The sequence below is a fragment of the Trachypithecus francoisi genome, unplaced genomic scaffold (assembly GCF_009764315.1).
Source record: "Trachypithecus francoisi isolate TF-2019V2 unplaced genomic scaffold, Tfra_2.0 Lachesis_group0, whole genome shotgun sequence".
NCBI classification, from domain to species: domain Eukaryota; kingdom Metazoa; phylum Chordata; class Mammalia; order Primates; family Cercopithecidae; genus Trachypithecus; species Trachypithecus francoisi.
In genome coordinates, this window is record NW_022681453.1 from 137006734 (window position 1) to 137025359 (window position 18626).

An 18626-nucleotide genomic window follows, 5' to 3' on the forward strand; every position below is an offset into this window, starting at 1 on the left:
AAGAGAAATTTACCAAATAAGTAGATATCATAAAAAAGAATCAAACAGAAATTCTGGAGCTGAAGAGTTCACTTACTACAATACAAAATACATTGGAAAACTTCAACAATAGACTAAATCAAGCAGGAGAAAGACTTTTAGAACTTAAAGACAGGTGTTTGGAAATAATTCAGTCAGACAAAAATAAAGAAAAAAGAATATAAAAGAATGAACAAAGACTATGTAATATATAGAACACAATAGAGTGATCAAATGTGTTTAAATTTTTGGTGTCCCAGAAGGTGAAGAGAAAACAAAAGAGATAGAAAACCTGTTTAACGCATGATTGCTGAAAACTTTCCAACCCTGTTTTCAGTCAAAAGACTTACACATCTATATACAGGAAGCTCAGAGATTTCCAAACAGATAAAATTCAAGAAGGTCCTCTCCATGGCATATTATAGCTAAAGTGTCAAAAGTCAAAGACAAAGAGGGAATTCCAAAAACAAGAGAAAAGCATTTACTCACAAATAAGTGAACTCGTATCAGATTTATAGCAGATTTCTCAGCAGAAACCTTACAGGCCGACAGAGAATAGATGAATAGAATGATACATTTAAAGTGCTAAAATGAAAACAAAAACCCTGGCAGCTAAGAATACAATACCCAGCAAAATTCTTTCATAAATAAAGGAAAAATAACATCTTTGGCAGCCAAGCAAAAGCTGAAGGAATTTATCACCACTAGACAAGTTCTATAAGAAAAGTTTAAGGGAGTCCTACACCTGGAAGTGAATGAATGGTATCTACCATCATGAAAACATATGAGAATATAAAACACACTGGTAGAGAAAACAGACAAATCATTAAGAGAAAGGATTCAAATGTTACCACTACAGAAAAACCACCAAACTCCAATGACAAACAATAAGAGAGAAAGAAAGAATATATTAAATATTCAGAAATTAGTTAATAAAATGACAGGAATAAACCCTCACACGTCAATGATAACTTTGAATGTAAATGGTCTAAACTTTCCACTTTAAAGATATAGACTAGCTGAATGATGAAAAAACATGATCAAACTATATCCTGCCTATAAGAGCTCACCTCACCTATAAAGACATACAGACTGTAAACGAGTGGAAAAGGAATATTCTAAGGAAACAGAAACCAAAAGTGAGCAGGAGTAACTATACTTATATCAGATAAAACAGAGTTTCAGTAAAAAAAAAGATAATGATAATTTCATTAACTATCATCATCACTGATAATTGATAATAATGGATATATCAAGTATCTGTCATATTATAGATCAATTGCTGATAATATATTGATAATGATAATCTTTTGATTAGGAATTAGTATCCAGTATATACAAGGAATTCATACAACTCAATAGTACAATGACAAATATTCCCATAAAAAATGGGCAAAGGACATGAACAGACATTTCTCAAAAGACATAAAAATGGCCAACAGGTATATGCAAAAATCTCAATATCACTGATCACCAGGAAAATGCAAAGCAAAAACACAGTGTGGTATGTAAATCAGTATAGCCACTATGGAAGACAGTATAAATATTTCTCCAAAAACTAATAATAGAACTTCTATATGATTCAGCAATCCCACTACTGGGTATTTATCCAAAAGAAATCAGTCTACAAAAGGGATACCTGCACCCCCATATTTATTACCACACTATTCACAATAGCAAAGATATAAAATCAACCTAAGTATCCATCAACAAGTGAATGAATAAAAACAGTGGTATATTACACAATGGAATACTATTCAGCTATATAAAAGAAGGAAATCTTGTCCTTTTCAGCAACATGGATGGAACTGGAGGATATTATATTATGTGCAATAAAACAGGCACAGAAAGACAAATGTCACATGTTCTCACTCATATGTGGGAGCTAAAAAATTGATCTCATGGATATAGAGAGTAGAATGATGGACACTAGAGGAAAGGAAGGTATGGGTGGGGGCAGTTGAAGAGAGGTTGGTTAATGAGTACAAACATATAGTTAGATAAGAAATAAGTTTCAACGTTTGATAGCAGAGTAGGGTGACTATCCTTAACAACAGTGTATCATATATTTCAAAATAGCTAGAAGAAAAGATTCGAAATGCTCCCAACACATAGAAATAATAAATACTCAAGGTAATAGATCTCTCAAATACTCTGATTTGATCATTATATAATACATTATATGCATTAAAATATCACATGTACCCCCATAAATCTGTACAAATATGTATCGATAAAATTTTTTTAAAGAAAAAGGAGCTTAATTTTTTGCAAATAGAAAACATTTTCCTCTACAGAGTCTCACTGTTTCTTATTCACATAAAAGGAATCATCCAATCTACAATCACAGATTGGGCATCACACTGTCCTTGGCAGTTTGAGAGACGACGATAGACAGAGCATGTGCAGGTTCTCACCGAATGCTGTGGAGACAACAAGCTTAGTTACCTCCCTGATGCCTGATGGGAAGTCTGTGGCTCAGAACATCACTTAGGGTGCAGAGGGGAACCCAAGAGGGATCCTCTGGGCAAAGATCAGTACCACTCTGGAAATTCCTTCTTGGGTTTCCAGGGAAATGCTGCCCTGTCCTTCTTTCTTATCTCTGGGAAGGCCCTGCAGGGTGCTCTCTGTCCTGCCTTTATTTATTTATTTATTTATTTTTTTGTTTGTTTGTTTGTTTATTTGACAGATGGAGTCTTGCCCTGTTGCCCAGGCTGGAGTGTAATGGCATGATCTCGGCTCACAGCAACCTCCGCCTCCTGGGTTCAAACAATTCTCCTGCCTCAATCTCCCAAGCAGCTGGGATTACAGGCACCAGTCACCACACCCAGCTAATTTTTGTATTTTTAGTAGAGACAGGGTTTCACCATGTTGGCCAGGCTGGTCTCGAACACCTGACCTCATGATCTGCCCGCCTCGGCCTCCCAAAGTGCTGGGATTACAAGTGCGAGCCACCCCACCTGGCCTGACCTGCCTTTCTTAGAGGAAGCCTTACCCTAGCAAATGAACAGTGAGGAAGAACACCAATTTAGTCAGTCTGCCAGGAATTATATTCCGGAGAATAGAGAGGAAAGTTATAAAAAATACCTTTAAAAAATTTATGAGTCCAGCTGTATTATGTAAAATGCTTTCCCCTGGAAACCAAATCTCACAAAAGCTATCTTATAGGAAGGAGCACCCAACAACATTGTTTCACATTCTGGGTTATGGTTACCAATTAGGCCAGTAGCGGTGGCTCACGCCTGTAATCCCAGCAATTTGGGAGGCCGAGACGGGTGGATCATGAGGTCAGGACATCGAGACCATCCTGGCCAACATGGTGAAACCCTGTCTCTACTGAAAATATAAAAATTAGCTGGGGGTGTTGGCACACACCTGTAGTCCCCGCTACTTGGGAGGCTGCAGCAGGAGAATGGCTTGAACCCGCGAGCTGGAGGTTGCAGTGAGCCAACATGGTGCCACTGCACTCCAGCCTGGTGACAGAGTGAGACTCCATCTCAAAAAAATAAATTAAAAAAAATAATGATATAAATTAAATGAAGTTGTTACATTAAAGTGGAGTTTAGTGGATTCTACTCTTCCACACACATCATTTCTCTCAACCTTCAAATTAATACTTTCAGTACTGTCCTGCTTTCCCCATCCCACAGCCATAAAAGCAGATCCTGACCGTCTCCCGGACTTGTCTGTTACTTCTCCTTCTCTCCCTCTTTTCTCTGGAAGCACATTAGTTTTGCTGCTGCCAGTTTCCTATCTTTTCTTCACCCCTACTTACAACCTCATTCTCAGAACTTCTTTAAAAATATGGAAAAAACCATTAAAAAATGTCCATTGGAAAGCACTCGTGTATCTCCTTTCAAATCCTGAGTTGAACATGAAATTCCCAGTGTGTACCAGCCCCTCCCCTAAATGGAAAACTGACTACTATCTGCAGCACCAAAGACTTCAGGCAACTCAGATGAGGCACCAAGGACGAAAACTGTAGACGTTCTCCTTAAAAATGTCACCACTCCGCAGCCTGGGCCCAAACACACATTGTCCTTGCCAAAATGACCAGTGAGTGACCCATGTGTAGCTTAGAGGCTGAATATCCATGTGATACCCTCATGAGAAGCCCCCAAATTGCCATCAACTCCAATCCACGGAAGCAGATGCAACCTACTCATGGGGGATTCTCACTGGAGCAATGTGATCAGGTGTAAAAAGTGTGTGCTTTGAAATCATGGTAAACCTGAGTTTCAACTGAATCTTGCTCCTCACCAGTTGTGCAAAGATAGATAATTTACTTAACCTCTCTGAGTGTGAGTTTCCTGACATGTAAAATGGTGATATTATTTGCATCTGCATTTTTGTGTAGAGTATTTAGCATATTTCCCGAGACAGGGTAAGTGCTGAATAAACCTGACACAGTAGATATTCAAGATCTGGGAGCTATTGCTGATGGTGAGTAGAATGAGAGTGGGAAGAATGCTTCTGCAAAAGGTGATTTAGAAGTAGAGAAAAGGCAAATGTTAAAGCATCTCACCTTTTCTGAAAATCTGCTTTCTTGAACATTCCTCCTCCTTGTTTCTTGTCTCCTCCTCTAGTAGCTAGGACACAGCATCCTCTAAAGCCTTGAAGTTCCTCCTTGGAATGCCCTTTCTGATACTGCTTAGCAGCCACCATTACATTTTTAAATAGCCATATTGATTTTTCCTTGTCTTTACCAGCAAAATCCTCCAGGCTCTGTTGACAGAGCAAAGCACTTGCTCTGCCTCTTTCAAGTTCTCTTCAAATGCAAGTGCACTGCGTCAGCTCTTTATGCCTTCGTTTGGGAAGAAATCAACTCAAGAATGCCGCAGTATCTCTGCAGAGTACCTGTCCACGCTCGGCCCATGTGTGTAAATCAGAACTGTGCAAGTTAGGGGCAGCTGGAATGGGCCTGGGATTAGGCCTTGGAGAGATTTATAGACTGTCCTTTTTATGTTCAAGAAAGGAAGATTGATACAATTCCAGGGCTCTGGTTCATTTGTCTTTGCCCTTCAGGCATGCATTGTATTTCCCACACTTACCCTGTCTAGGAGAGAAGGTGGCTGTTTCTAGCTCTTGCTAAAACAATGCTTCGGAGGCCAGATGTGGAATTCTACCTTTAGTGCTTGTAGCCTCACCAGAGTCCAGACATGCAGAAGGTGGCAACATGGCCCAGCAATGACATATTGTAAGGACCAACCCTGGGAGTCTGGCCTGATATTTCCCTCTGCATGTTTTCTAGAAACATCCGCCCCTTAAACAATGCTCCAGTGGGAGTGATGGAAAGAAAGAGGCCACTCTCTAGTGACCTCATACCCTGAGCGAGTCATTCCCCAGAGCCTCTGGTCAGTAGCCCCCGGGCAGGTCAGAAGGGAAGTTCTCCAACACCCTGAGATAGAAGAGGGGAGGTAAGGAATGGTACAACACAAGGAAAAGCAAGGCATCTTGTGAAGAGACTCTCTGCTGGCATTTCCTTGCTGTCAGTCTCTTTTTTATATGGTGGCAACTGAGAAAAGCCCTGGGCCTTCCTTCCTGCCTTGCTGTCTTCCTTCCTGCACCAAGCAGGTTCTCATTGCTTCTAGGAGAAAATGTCATTTTCCCAACTTGGTGGGTGAGGAAGAACACATGCCCAGTTAATAAGAGAACAGATATAGAAAAGGGGGAAAGAATGGAGAATGAAGAGGGAAGGAAATGTTTAGTTATTGAAAGCTTCCAGTGTGTCTTTCTTTCCCCTTTCCTTCCTTCCTTCCTTCCTTCCTTCCTTCCATCCTTTCCTCCCTCCTTCCCTTCTTCCTTCCTTCTTCCCTGTCTCCCTCTGTGCCTCTCTCCCTCCCTTTTCTTTTCTCTTTTCTTTCTTTCTTTCTTTCTTTCTCTTTCTTTCTTTCTTTTTCTCTTTCTTTCCTTCTTTCTTTCTTTCCTTCCTTCCTTCCCTCCTTCCTTCCTTCCCTCCTTCCTCTCTTTCCTTTTCTTCCTTCCCTCCCTCCCTCCCTCCTTCCTTCCTTCCTTCCTTCTTCCTTCCTTCCTTCCTTCCTTCCTCCTTCTTTCCTCCCTCCCTCCCTCCCTCCTTCTCTCCCTCCCTCTCTCTTTCTTTTCCTTTGTTTCCACGGGGTCTTGCTCTTGTTGCCCAGGCTAGAGTGCAGTGGCACAATCTCGGCTCACTGCTATTCCCACCTCCCAGGTTCAAGTGATTCTCCTGTCTCAGCCTCCCGAGTAGTTGGGATTACATGCACCCGCCACCATGCCTAGTTAATTTTTTGTATTTTTAGTAGAGGCGGGGTTTCACCATGTTGGTCAGACTGGCTGGTTTCGAACTCCTGGCCTCGGGTGATCCACCCGCCTTGGCCTCCCAAAGTGCTGGGATTACAGGCGTGAGTCACCATACCTGGTCTTTCCAGTGTGTCTTTACAATTACATTTTACATGTGCTTTTGGTTAATTGTTAACCAAACCCTGTAAACAATGCACAGTGAGGACAGAGGCTCAGAAAGTTAAGTAGCATGCCCCAAAATAACAAAACTGATTTTGTAGAGTAAAAGCAGTCATGACAGAAGTCCTCAAAAAAATTGGAAATAGAATTACCACATGATTCAGCAATCCTACTTCTGGATATATATCCAAAAGGGTTCAAAGCAGGACTTCAAAGAGATATTTGTATACCCATGTTCATCACAGCACTACTCACAATAATCAAGAAGTGAAAGCAGTCCAAATGTCCATTGACAAATGAATGGATAAAGAAAATGTGGTATATACATACAATAGAATATTATGCAGCCTTAAAAAGGAAGAAATCCTGTACATTTTACAACATGGAAGAAATTTGCTGAATAGGCCAGTAACAAAAGGACACATACTCTATGATTCTACGTATATTAAGTATCTAAAGTAGTCAAAATCATACCAACAGAAAGTAGAAAGGTGACTGTCAAATACTGGGGAGCGAGGAGGGGAAAAAGTATTTAGTGGATATAGAGTTTCATTTTTGCAAGACAAGTTCTAGAAATCTGTTTCACAACAATGTGAATTATTTATTTGAACCATACATTTAAAAATGGTTGAGATCCTAAATTTTATGTTATGTGTTTTCTTACCACAATAAACCAGAATTTTTCTTTAAAGTCACAGATTGTTTGCTACTCTTTGAGAATTGCCTTCTAATTCCACTGGAAGCATCCCAGTGACTTGCTTTGGTGACTTGTTTGACCAATGAAAGGAAGAGGAAGTGATGTTCTGGGATTAGATCATAAGAAGACTTTCAGCTTCTGGGAGTCATTAGCTACCATTGAAGAAGTCTGTCTACCCTGAATGTGCCATGCGGGAGAGGCCATGTGCAGGTGCTCTGGCTGATGGTCTCAGCTGAGTCAAGCTTTCCATCAGTTCCTCTGAGGCACAAGATGTGAGAATGAAGCAATAGGGGACCCTCCATACCAGTTATCTGTGTGATTACCACTGAGTGATCTCTGTTAACAGCTTCTGGAGCAGAATTGGTTTTAATGGCCAGCATGGGGCCTCCATTCAGCCTGTCAAATTTTGCATCTGTGCCACTTTGAAAAAGTATAAATGAATATTCTTTAGAACCTAAGTAGGGAGTTCCAACTGTCCTTGTTATTGTATGTATGTATGTATGTATGTATACATAGATGTATTTGTTCTCCTTTTCATATTTGGTAATAAGATTAACTACTCTCAGTGGGATAGGTTCAAAGTGATGCGACCAGTTTCCTTTTGGCCAGCAAATGCCATTTAGCCTTCTGAACAGCTCCTGTGGCCCTAGCTGGGTTGTGATTGATACCAAGGAGCATCCCAGTGCCTGAAAAATTGAGCCTTCCAGGACTGGGAGAAAATTACACCTTTGCAAGTGCAGAGCAGGCATTGATAAAGGTCATATCTAGTGGAAATGTGCAATAGGCATCCCAGCATACCTGTGAGTAAGGGCCCTGGGGAAGCCTGGCTCACCCCACCTGTCCATGAGTAGATGCCTATGATCCACCATTAGTCAACTTCTCCCTAATGTTGAAGAGTTTTTACATCTGCTGTTCCTTATCTGGAAGAAGTAACATCTCAGTGCCTCAATTCCTTAATGTGAATGAGTTAATTAAGTGACTTTCAAGGGAATGGATGTTTGAAGGCCTTTGACAATCAAGAAATAACCTGCCGGGTGTGGTGGCTCACATCTGAAATCCCAGCACTTTGGGAGGCCAAGACAGGTGGATCACTTGAGGTCAGGAGTTTGAGGCCAGCCTGGCCAACATGGCAAAACCCCATCTCTACTTAAAATACAAAATCTAGCTGGATGTGTTGGCACATGCTTGTAATCCCAGCTGCTTGGGAGGCTGAGGCAGGAGAATTGCTTGAACTTGGAAGGCAGTGGTTCCAGTGAGCCAAGATCATGCCTGCACTCCAGCCTGACGAGCAACAGGGTGAGACTCTGTCTCAAAAAAAAAAAAAGAAGAAGAAGAAAAAAGAAAAGAAATAACCAAAAGCAAACAACCAAAGGAGAATGATGTAGAGGCACTACTAATGACTTTCTTCTTTTCCATTTTCATGAGGCCACCATGCACGAGACAACAAAGGACCTGACAACTCCACAGGATATCAGATCTTGATTTTCCATCTTGTTTTGCACACCCAAACAATGCTGTCTTCATTATGATGAGTCATAGAATAAATGCAAACACTCAGAAGATCAGCCGTCACTATACTGCCCAGGCAAATCTCCCTATCCATGTTTGTCTCATTCCAGGCTTCCCAGAGAAATGGAACTGTGCATGATGCTGGTGATTTCAGGTCCTTTGGGTTACTACCAGAAGGGGGCTGTGTCCCCACCTAAATCTCATCTTGAATTGTAGCTCCCATAATCCCTGCACATCATAAGATGGACCCAGTGGGAGGTAATTGAATCATGGGGGCAGGTTTTCCTGTTGTTTTCGCGATAGTGAATAAGTCTCACGAGATCTGATGGTTTTATAAAGGGCAGTTCCCCTGCACATGCTCTTGCCTGCCGCCATGCACCATGTAAGATATGCCTTTGCTCCTCCTTTGCCTTCTGCCATGATTGTGAGGCCTCCCCAGCCATGTGGAACTATAAGTCAACTAAACCTCTTTTTCTTTATAAATTACCCAGTCTTGGGTATTTCTTTATAGCAGTATGGAAATGGACTAATACAGGCAACTTCCCAGATCTGTAATTTCTGGTCTTTCAGAAAGGACTGGGGGAATGGGGCTGGTACTATGAATAGAAGAAGAAAAAAAGAGGCTGAGGGGCATCTTTCTCAGCAGATGGAGTCATCCCTTGCTCCCTGCTTCCTCCACGTGGGAGACCCAGTCAAAGAAGCTCCATGTTTGGCTCCCAGATCTGCTGCACCTGTGCAAGCTGGCATTGGTTTTCCATTTGAAGTAACAATATCACAGTCTGTGGTCATTACTCTCTGGAGACCCTTCCACTACAAAGCTATAAGGTTCCATGCGGAGGAGGAGGAAGCAGGAAAGCCACACAGCCAGCCAGTTGTAACCACTCAGAAACACTTTTATCCTTATGAAGTCAAGAGGCTCCATCTGACAGAGCAAAGTGATGTCTCAATCTTTTCTCAAAGAGCACATTGGGACCAGGCTTATATACACCACCCTTTTGTGACCCATGTACTTGGATTCACATATTCTTCAGTATGTCCATGCCACTCAGCTGCTTCCCCAAATGTTTTCTCAGCTCAGACCTTCCAGAGCTGAAGACAGCATCTCACATTTGAAAATCCCAAAGTCTTGCCTAAATTTAACAAACTAGAATGATGGCTCAGACCTTGCAGAGCAAATAAAGATAAAAAATATGTAATAGGTAGACACTGATATCCTTGGCTGGGCAAGGTGGCTTATGTCTGTATCCCAGCATGTTGGGAGGCAGAGTGGGTGGATTGCTTGAGCTCAGGAGCTTGAGACCAGCCTGGGCAACATAGTGAAACCCATTATCTACAAAAAATACAAAAATTAGCTGGATATGGTGGTGTGAACCTGTAAACCCAGCTACTCAGGAGGCTGAGGTGTGAGGATCACTTGATGCCTGGAGGTTCCAGTGAGTTATGATTGTATCACTGCACTCCAGTCTGGGCAACGCAGCGAGACTTTGTCTCAAAAATAATATAAAATAATAAAACCCTAATTAGACCAATGTGTATGTGGGTATTCAAACCACGTTGCCTCAAGATTACTATTAAATACTTGTAGGCAAAATCGCTAATTTAACAAATATTAATTGAGGTCCAATTTCCTTCAAGGTCCTTTTCTAGGTGCCAAGGATACAGTGGGAATGAAATGAACAGTTTCTCTCCCCTAAATGGCTTTGCATTTTAGTGGGAAAGATATAAAATAAACAATGACCATCTCTATCTGTTTGTCCCTCTCTGTTTCTGTCTAAATCCATCTATCTATCTATCTATCTATCTATCTATCTATCTATCTATCTATCTATCATCTCACACAGTTAGTAGGAATCATTAGTGTAAAGTGGAGAAATTCTAAATTTGGCTTGTCCAATATGGTAGCCACTGATCATATGGGACTGTTTAAGTACACATTTAAATGTATTAAAATAAAAAATTTAAAAATTCACTTCCTTAGTCTCATTAGCTATTTCAGTTGTTTAATAGCCATATGTGGTTAATGCATACTATACTAGATAGTGCAGCTATAAAACAATTCTATAATCACAGAAAGTTCTGAACGGCACTGCCCCAGCTTAACTGTCTGTATGGCTGATTTCACTGCCCTTTAATATTAAACCATGCTGATTATACTAGTCAGGGATCTTCAGAGAAACAGATCCAATAGGGTGTGTGTGTCTGTGTGTGTGTGTGTGTAAGATTTATTACAAAAGTATTGGCTCAGGTAATTATACAGGCTGAAAAGTCCCAAGATCCCAGGGTGAGTCAACAGTCCGGAAACCCAGGAGAACCAGTGTTGTAGTTCTAGTTGGATTCTGAAAGCCTGAGAACCATGAAACTCGATGGTGTGGTTCTAGTCTGAAGGCCAGCAGGGTTGAAGCCCACGAAGAGCTAATTTTTCAGTTTGAAGGCAGGAAAAAGCTGATGTCCCAGTATAATGGCTGTCAGGCAGGAAGGATTTTGTCTTACTTGGAGGATGGTCAGTCCTTTTGTTCATTTCAGGGCTTCAACAGATTGGATGAGGCCCACCCACATTAGGGAGAGCAACCTGCTTTACTCCACTGCCCATCCCTGTCCCAAATCACACAAACACCTAGAATAAAGTCTGATCAAATCTCTGGGGGGGTGACCCAGTCAAGTTGACACACAAAATTCACCATCACCCCAACCTTAGTTCATATTAATGCTAGTTATTGTGGCATTTGGAAGCAGTACAAGTATACACCCAACCAGTCTAGCTACTAAAATTTCACCTGTGATTTCATTTCCTCTCCAAAATAGTAAATTCTGAAGTCAGAGGGAAGGAGCAGCTTCCACTTGAACTTGTATCAAATGAAATTTTAGAGCATTTTCTTGGACCAATATTGAGTTTGGATTTGTGGTGATATGACATGGGTTCAAATCCCAGCCTTGACACTTGCTAGCTGTACCACATTGAGCATATGATTTAAGGTCCCTGAATCTTGCTTTTCTCACCTGTAAAACAGGATGACAACATCTTCCTCACTGTTGCTGTAAAATATAAATGAAAAAAATGTGAGAGTGTTTGAAAGATGTGAGTCATGCCAAGGCCTCCACAATGTGACTTGGAAATGAGAGATCATTTCATTGTGTGCCTCCAGAAGGCACAAGATGCACTTTCTTCATTTTGATTTCCTCCAGTGCACCTGTTACATGATAGACATTGAAGACACATTGAATGACTAAACATATGCATGAATTTGGGGCCCAACTAATTATGAGCTTTTAAAAAGTAGATAACATATTTTGTCTTCCTATGCTTAACATAATGCCATGTTCACCTATTAAGCTTCTCTGGGAAAACACAATCTATACTCCCACACAACACTTCTGATATTAGATGTGTGGGGTTTTTTCCCATATCAAGCAATTCTCTAACTCTCCAAACACCAACTGAATATCCTACAATTTAATTCAATTCTTACAATATCTACCTGGAGTTAGGTTCAGATCCCATAAGTTAAGGGCTTAATCCTACAAGACTGATCCTACCACTTCAGATGCCTATCACGAGTCTGGGCCTCCAGTGCTTCTGACAGAGCAGCTATAAATCATGGGTTCCCATGACCCTCTCTCCTTAGTTTTGATGATTTGCTAGAATGGCTCATGGAACTCAGGTAAACACTTCACTTATGTTTCCTGGTTGATTATAAAGAAAACAAAAGAGCCAGATGGAAGAGGTGCACAGGACAAGGTATTGAGGGGGGTGGAGTGGAGCTTCCATGCCTTATCTGAGTGTGCCACCCTCCCAGAACCTTCACCTGTTCAGAAACCCAGAAGGTCATCAAATCTTTTCGTTCAAGAGTTTTTTAAAGAGTTTAATCTCCAGGCCTCCTTACCCCTTTCCAGAGGTAGGTAGGTGGGGCTGAAATTTCCAACCCTTTAATTCTTAGTCTGTCTGGTATCCAGCCCCCATCTTGAGGCTATTTAGAGACCCCAACCTAAGTACCTCCATTAACATAATTTGAGTGTGATTAAAAGGGACTCCTTATGAATAACAAGACACTCTTTTTTTTTTTTTTTTTTTTTTGAGACGGAGTCTCGCTCTGTCACCCAAGCTGGAGTGCACTGGCCAGATCTCAGCTCACTGCAAGCTCCGCCTCCTGGGTTCACGCCATTCTCCTGCCTCAGCCTCCCGAGTAGCTGGGACTACAGGCGCCCGCCACCTCGCCCGGCTAGTTTTTTGTATTTTTTAGTAGAGACGGGGTTTCACCGTGTTAGCCAGGATGGTCTCGATCTCCTGACCTTGTGATCCGCCCGCCTCGGCCTCCCAAAGTGCTGGGATTACAGGCTTGAGCCACCGCGCCCGGCCGAATAACAAGACACTCTTATCACTCAGGAAATTTCAGGGGTTTTAGGATCTCTGTGACAGGAGCCTGGGATAAAGATGAACTATATTTTATGTTATACTACAGCTTCCAAAAATGTTTTATAATATATTATCAAAGTTTGAAATTCAAAAAAAGAGTTTGTTCATAAGCAGCTTAAGTCTAGGAGACTGATTACTTTATAAAAATATAAAACCATTAGATACTCAATTTTATGTCATTCGTCTTAGTGTGTCAGAGATTAAAATTACATTAAATAGCTTTTTGTTATTTTCACATCATCCAGCCTCATTTTTAGTTCAGTAATTCACCCACTACTGCAGTCATTACATCTCATTTGGGAGAAGAGAATAATTCTGTTTCACTCATAAAGGGCACGTTGGTCTATTTTATCTCCTCCAATATCACCTATAAAATCATTCCTGATTTTCTATTTTTCAGCTTAATGTGACCTTTCCCTGTAATGAATAAAAATATATTCATCAACTGATCTCGGTGAATTTTCTTTCTGATAACAAATGTCATGACTCTATGAAGAGACTTCCTCATTGTCTTAATAAAAGGAAAAGGGCTGAGTCACAGCGGCGTATGATTCATTGACTTAGCAGGCCAGTGAGTCAGTTGGGCCCTAACTAGAGATTGTAAGTATAACAAAGCGGGCAGGAAGATTTCTGCTTCCTGAGATGCTACTATGGAATAGAGGACCAGGTCAATGAATACGACTAGGGAGTGGAAGCTCTGTTGGTTACAGAGATACTTGAACCTCCGCAGAGCAGCCAATGAAATCAAGAGGGCTTTCACCAGGATAGCCAAAAGGCTAAGAAGCAGGTGAGGTAAGTTTTGAATCTGTCCGATGTGGGCTTGTTTGTGAAATCTGGAAATAAAAGCAGCACAAGCCTTGGTATAACAGAGCAGTCTTTTTCAACAAAGTGTTAGTAAAAATGATAATACTTGTTTTTAGGAGACAGTAAGGCAAGAAATATATTGGTTCAAGAAAACTAGAGAGATGGAAAATATTACTAAGCACTTACTATGTGGTGTGCTGCATATATCATTCTATTTAATCTTCAACACTCATGAGAGTTATGATGAAGCTTATGTGTTGGGCAGGAAGTGATAAAATGACATTGCCCTTTTTAATGATAGTGCTCAGGAAAGTGTCCTGTAACTGTACAAACATGGGACCCATTGGTGAGCAGAAAAGGGTTGTTATCTTACATACACAGTTAGTCAGAGTGCAAATGGACACAGCTTTCTTGGAGCACAATTCAATAATATTCAAATTAGTCTTTGGTGTCTGCAAAATGTGGATGAGCACAAAAATATCACAACAAGGATATCCTTTATGACACTGTTAATAACAGAAAAAATAGAAATGACTTGATTCTATAATAAGAAGAAATTAAATAAAGTCAAAGTAGTGCAGTAACTATAATAAAATGATATGAAATCATTTAAAAATGGGTATGTAGAAAAATAATGACACGGGGAAATAACGTTTGCAATATACTGTTGGAAAAAAGTAACAAAATATGTGTGTAACATAACACAGCATATTAGGTAGAATCTCCTGATCATCTATCTAATTCTAAAGCCCATGGCTTTTAAAAATATATCAAATAGAATTTTTTCACAGTCTCACTCTGTCGCCTAGGTTGAATTGCAGTGGCATGATCTCAGCTCACTGCAACCTCCATCTCCCAAGTTCAAGCGATTCTCATGCCTCAGCCTCCCACGTAGCTGAGACTATAGGTGCACGCCATCACACCCAGTTACTTTTTGAATTTTTAGTAGAGACAGGGTTTTCCCATGTTGGCCAGGCTGATCTCAAACTTCCGACCTCAAGTGATCCACCCACCTCAGCCCCTCCAAGTGCTGGGATTGATTACAGGCATGAGCCACAGCACCCGGCATCAAATAGACTTTCCATTACAATTTATTGTCTCATCTCAAGTGTTACCTTCTTCATGGAGATTTTGTAGACTCCTTTTGCTGGTTGGGATTTCTCTCTCCCTGCCCTGTACCCCAGAGCACTTTGGTTAAGGAGTTTGGATAACTTACCACCTTGCTTAGTTCAAGATCACATTCTTTGTTGACATGCTGAAGTACAGTTTCTTTAATGGTGGCCGCTTGGGGGAGGGGAAAAATAATTAGCTTCCTAATTTTATGAGCTTTTTGTTTCTCTAAGACTCTTACATTCAAACTTGTGCTTCCATCTTTTCATTTACCGTGAAGATTCCAAAAGACATCTTCCCTGTTGGTTGCCTCCTTATTCCCCAGAAGCAGTGCACTCTCAGATCATTTCCTTTCAACTTCCTTATAACCACCCCAACCCTATCCACAGCCTGTGTTCTTGTTCACCAGATTTGAGATGCTCTCATTTTTTTCCACTGAGGCTGAGGCCATTTCCCTCTGGTGTGCTTTATTTTGTTTTTCATCACAGCTAGGCTCCTGCTGTCCTCTTCTTTCCCATGCAGTCTCTGTCCCATGCTCCATTTGGGTGTGAGTTCTGAAGCTGGCTCTGGCTTTGCCGTTTTGAATATTTATTCCCCTACTTACATATGAGCTGATGATGTTAGTCATCTCTGTCTCCTAATTATGCTATAGCATGGTTGAGGGTGGTTTCCTTTGCTTTCTTTAATGGTCTGTACATTTTTTGGAGGATGTAGGATGTGATTCTAATTTAGACAGCTGCCATTATCCTCCAAAAACCTGTAAGCTCTATTCATACACTTTTTGAGGGCATCAATATCTTTCAGAGAAGCCCAAGTGTTAATTATATATAAAATAGAACTACTGTAGCGTAAAGTTGGGAGCATAGTATGTGAGGGGCCTCAAAACCTTGTCTGCTCAGTTTTTTTCCCTATTCTTGGGATAGCTCTTGAAGGGGATCAATAGAATCTCTCCAGGGAGCATTATACAGATCCTTGGTCTTGACGTTCTCTATGATCCTTCCAAGTGCTGATATTCCATGATTAAATAAATCATGGGTATTCCATTAATGCTTAATTAACAAGAAGATTCAGTCAACTGGAACAGTATTATGTGCAATCTTGTCCATTGACAATTCTTGGATTTTCCTCATTTTCTTTGTACTCTAGATTTTTTTGTAAGCAATCTTGAGACACAAGAAGTGGGGTATAGAGAGGAATTCATTACTGTATATTGTGTACCCCTATTCGTGGGCTAAACTAAAATCCCTAATTGGCATGAGCAATTTTCAATTTTCATTCTGCTAGATAAACTTCTTTCCCTGAAACAGAGCCTTATAATGCTTCCTGTTCATAATCATTGCTTACTGAAGGCTCTGTGTCTAGATCTGCTAAAAATGACTCCACAGCACTCCCTCTTGCTTCTTACTACAGTAAGTGGCTTCCATAAGCTTCTGTCTACATTTGCAAATTTGAAACCCCCTTCCGAATATCTGGTCTAGTGCTCTTTACACAAAAATAAGAAAACTTTTCTAATCATGATGCTTCTTAGCATAAATATAATGCTTTCACCTTTTTCTACAAACCCTTTCAAATCCATTTTCTCATCAGACCCATTTTTATTGAGTTAAGCTGGGTAGACATTCTTTAAAAAGTATTTTAGTTTTCACAGTATAAAACTAAGGCCAGCAGCAGTGAAGTGACTTGTGGAAGATCTATTTGAGAAAACCAGACTTATAATTTGTTTCTTCATTCTCAGATGCACATTGTCCATTATATTTCTCAAAATCTATAATTAATGCAGATTAAGTTAATCTCCAGTTCATTTTAACTCAGTGATAATAGCACTGTGCTCATGCATATTAGGAATTATAGTTGCTTAATTATGGGAGGGAGACTTTGCATCAAGCTCATGTCTGTCTTAGTGGTTATTGACACTTTCGAGTCACTGACCACAAGTTGTACAGTCTAACTGTCATTCCTGACACATTTGGTGAGCTCCTGAGGTAATTCATAAAACCATAGGATGTAGGGAACAAGAAGGGAGAGGAACTAATTAAAGGTCTGGGGAACTGCATGTTTCCTCCAAGTCATTTAGAAAACTAACCTGACCCTCTGGTCTCCTGTAAAGGACAAAGGAAAATGACAGTACTCAAGTGACTGGTGACATGTTTTGTGACTCGGGGACAAACCTGATTGTCATAAGTATATTTTTGTTTATATGCCAGAACATGGCATCAGGAAAGGGCAACTGCTTCTATACATACCCTAGAAACCATGGAAAGGCCAATCACAGTCTACAGGATGTGCAGAACAACTATGACGAGGTCAATCTACCCTCATGGGAACACACTGGACTGAGTAAGTGGTGGGGTGCCGAAGAAGGGGAGCCAAGTGGGAACTGACAACCCATCATCTTCTTTGAGCCTCACACACATTTTAGATGGGTGTAATTATACCAGCCTTGTTGATAAGGAAACTGAGACTAAAAGAGTTCACCATGCAAGTGAGCCCGAGAACACAGGCTGTGTCTGATCCACTGACTTAACCAACTGTTACCTGACCTGGGATCCACCACTGAAAAGCAGGTGCACTAGTGACAGATGCTTACCTGTTCAACTTCACTGCTCACCTGAAAGCAGAGATAATAGTATCTACTTTTGCAATGGCATGAAGTTGGAGACTCTCGGACTAAGATGGTACAGAGGCCCGGCGCGGCTGCGCACACTGTTGCTGCTGTGCAGGCGATTCTTCATGTTTGAAGATCTATACATCATTAGAAACAGCCTTGGCCGGGCGTGGCTCACGCTGACCCTCACTTTGGAGGCCGGGCGCGTGATCACGAGGTCATTCAAGACCAGCCTGGCCAGATGGTGAAATTAGCCTGGTGGCGGGCGCCTGTAATCACTTGGGAGGCTAGGCAGAGAATTGCTTAAACCCGGAGGCAGAGGTTGCAGTGAGCCGAGATGGTGCCACCGCACTCCAGCCTAGGTGACAGAGTGAGACTCAGTCTCAAAAAAACAGAGAAACAGCCTCTGCATCAATTTGTAGAAAGACTACTTTTCCCACTACCTGCAGCCTTTTGTAACCCAGTGAGACACATGTTTATTCAAACACAGGATATCCCAAATCCTAACAGTTTAAAGTTTATACCATGGAAACCAGTTTTTGAGACAAGGCTCATGGATTTTCCTACCCCAGCTGCAGCATTTCACTCACCTTTGGCTAGGCAGTTATTTAGGATTGAAGGAGTAAAAAGTGTTTTCTTTGGGCCAGATTTCATCACTGTCACAAAGGAAAATGAAAAATCGGACTGGAATTTACTGAAACCAGATATATATGCAACAACCATGGACTTCTTTGCATCTGGTTTACCCTGTTAATGAGGAAACATCTTCAGGAGAAGCAGGATGTGAAGATGATGAAGTTGTGGCAATGATTAAGGAAGTGTTAGATACTAGCATATGTAGAGATGTAATCTACAAAGGCTTTGGAGATGGCATCATATGACTGAAACTCCAGGGTTCTTGTACCAGCTGCCCTAGTTCAATCATTACTCTGAAAAATGGAATTCAGAACATGCTGCAGTTTTATATTACAGAGGTAGAAGGTGTAGAACAGGTTATGGATGATGAATCAGATGAAAAGGAAGCAAATTCACCTTAA

At 41.0% G+C, this 18626-nt stretch overlaps 1 pseudogene; it reads left to right on the plus strand.

Annotated features, from left to right (window-relative positions):
* The first annotated feature begins 18046 nt into the window (after positions 1-18046).
* On the plus strand, positions 18047-18626 carry LOC117077368 (annotated as a pseudogene).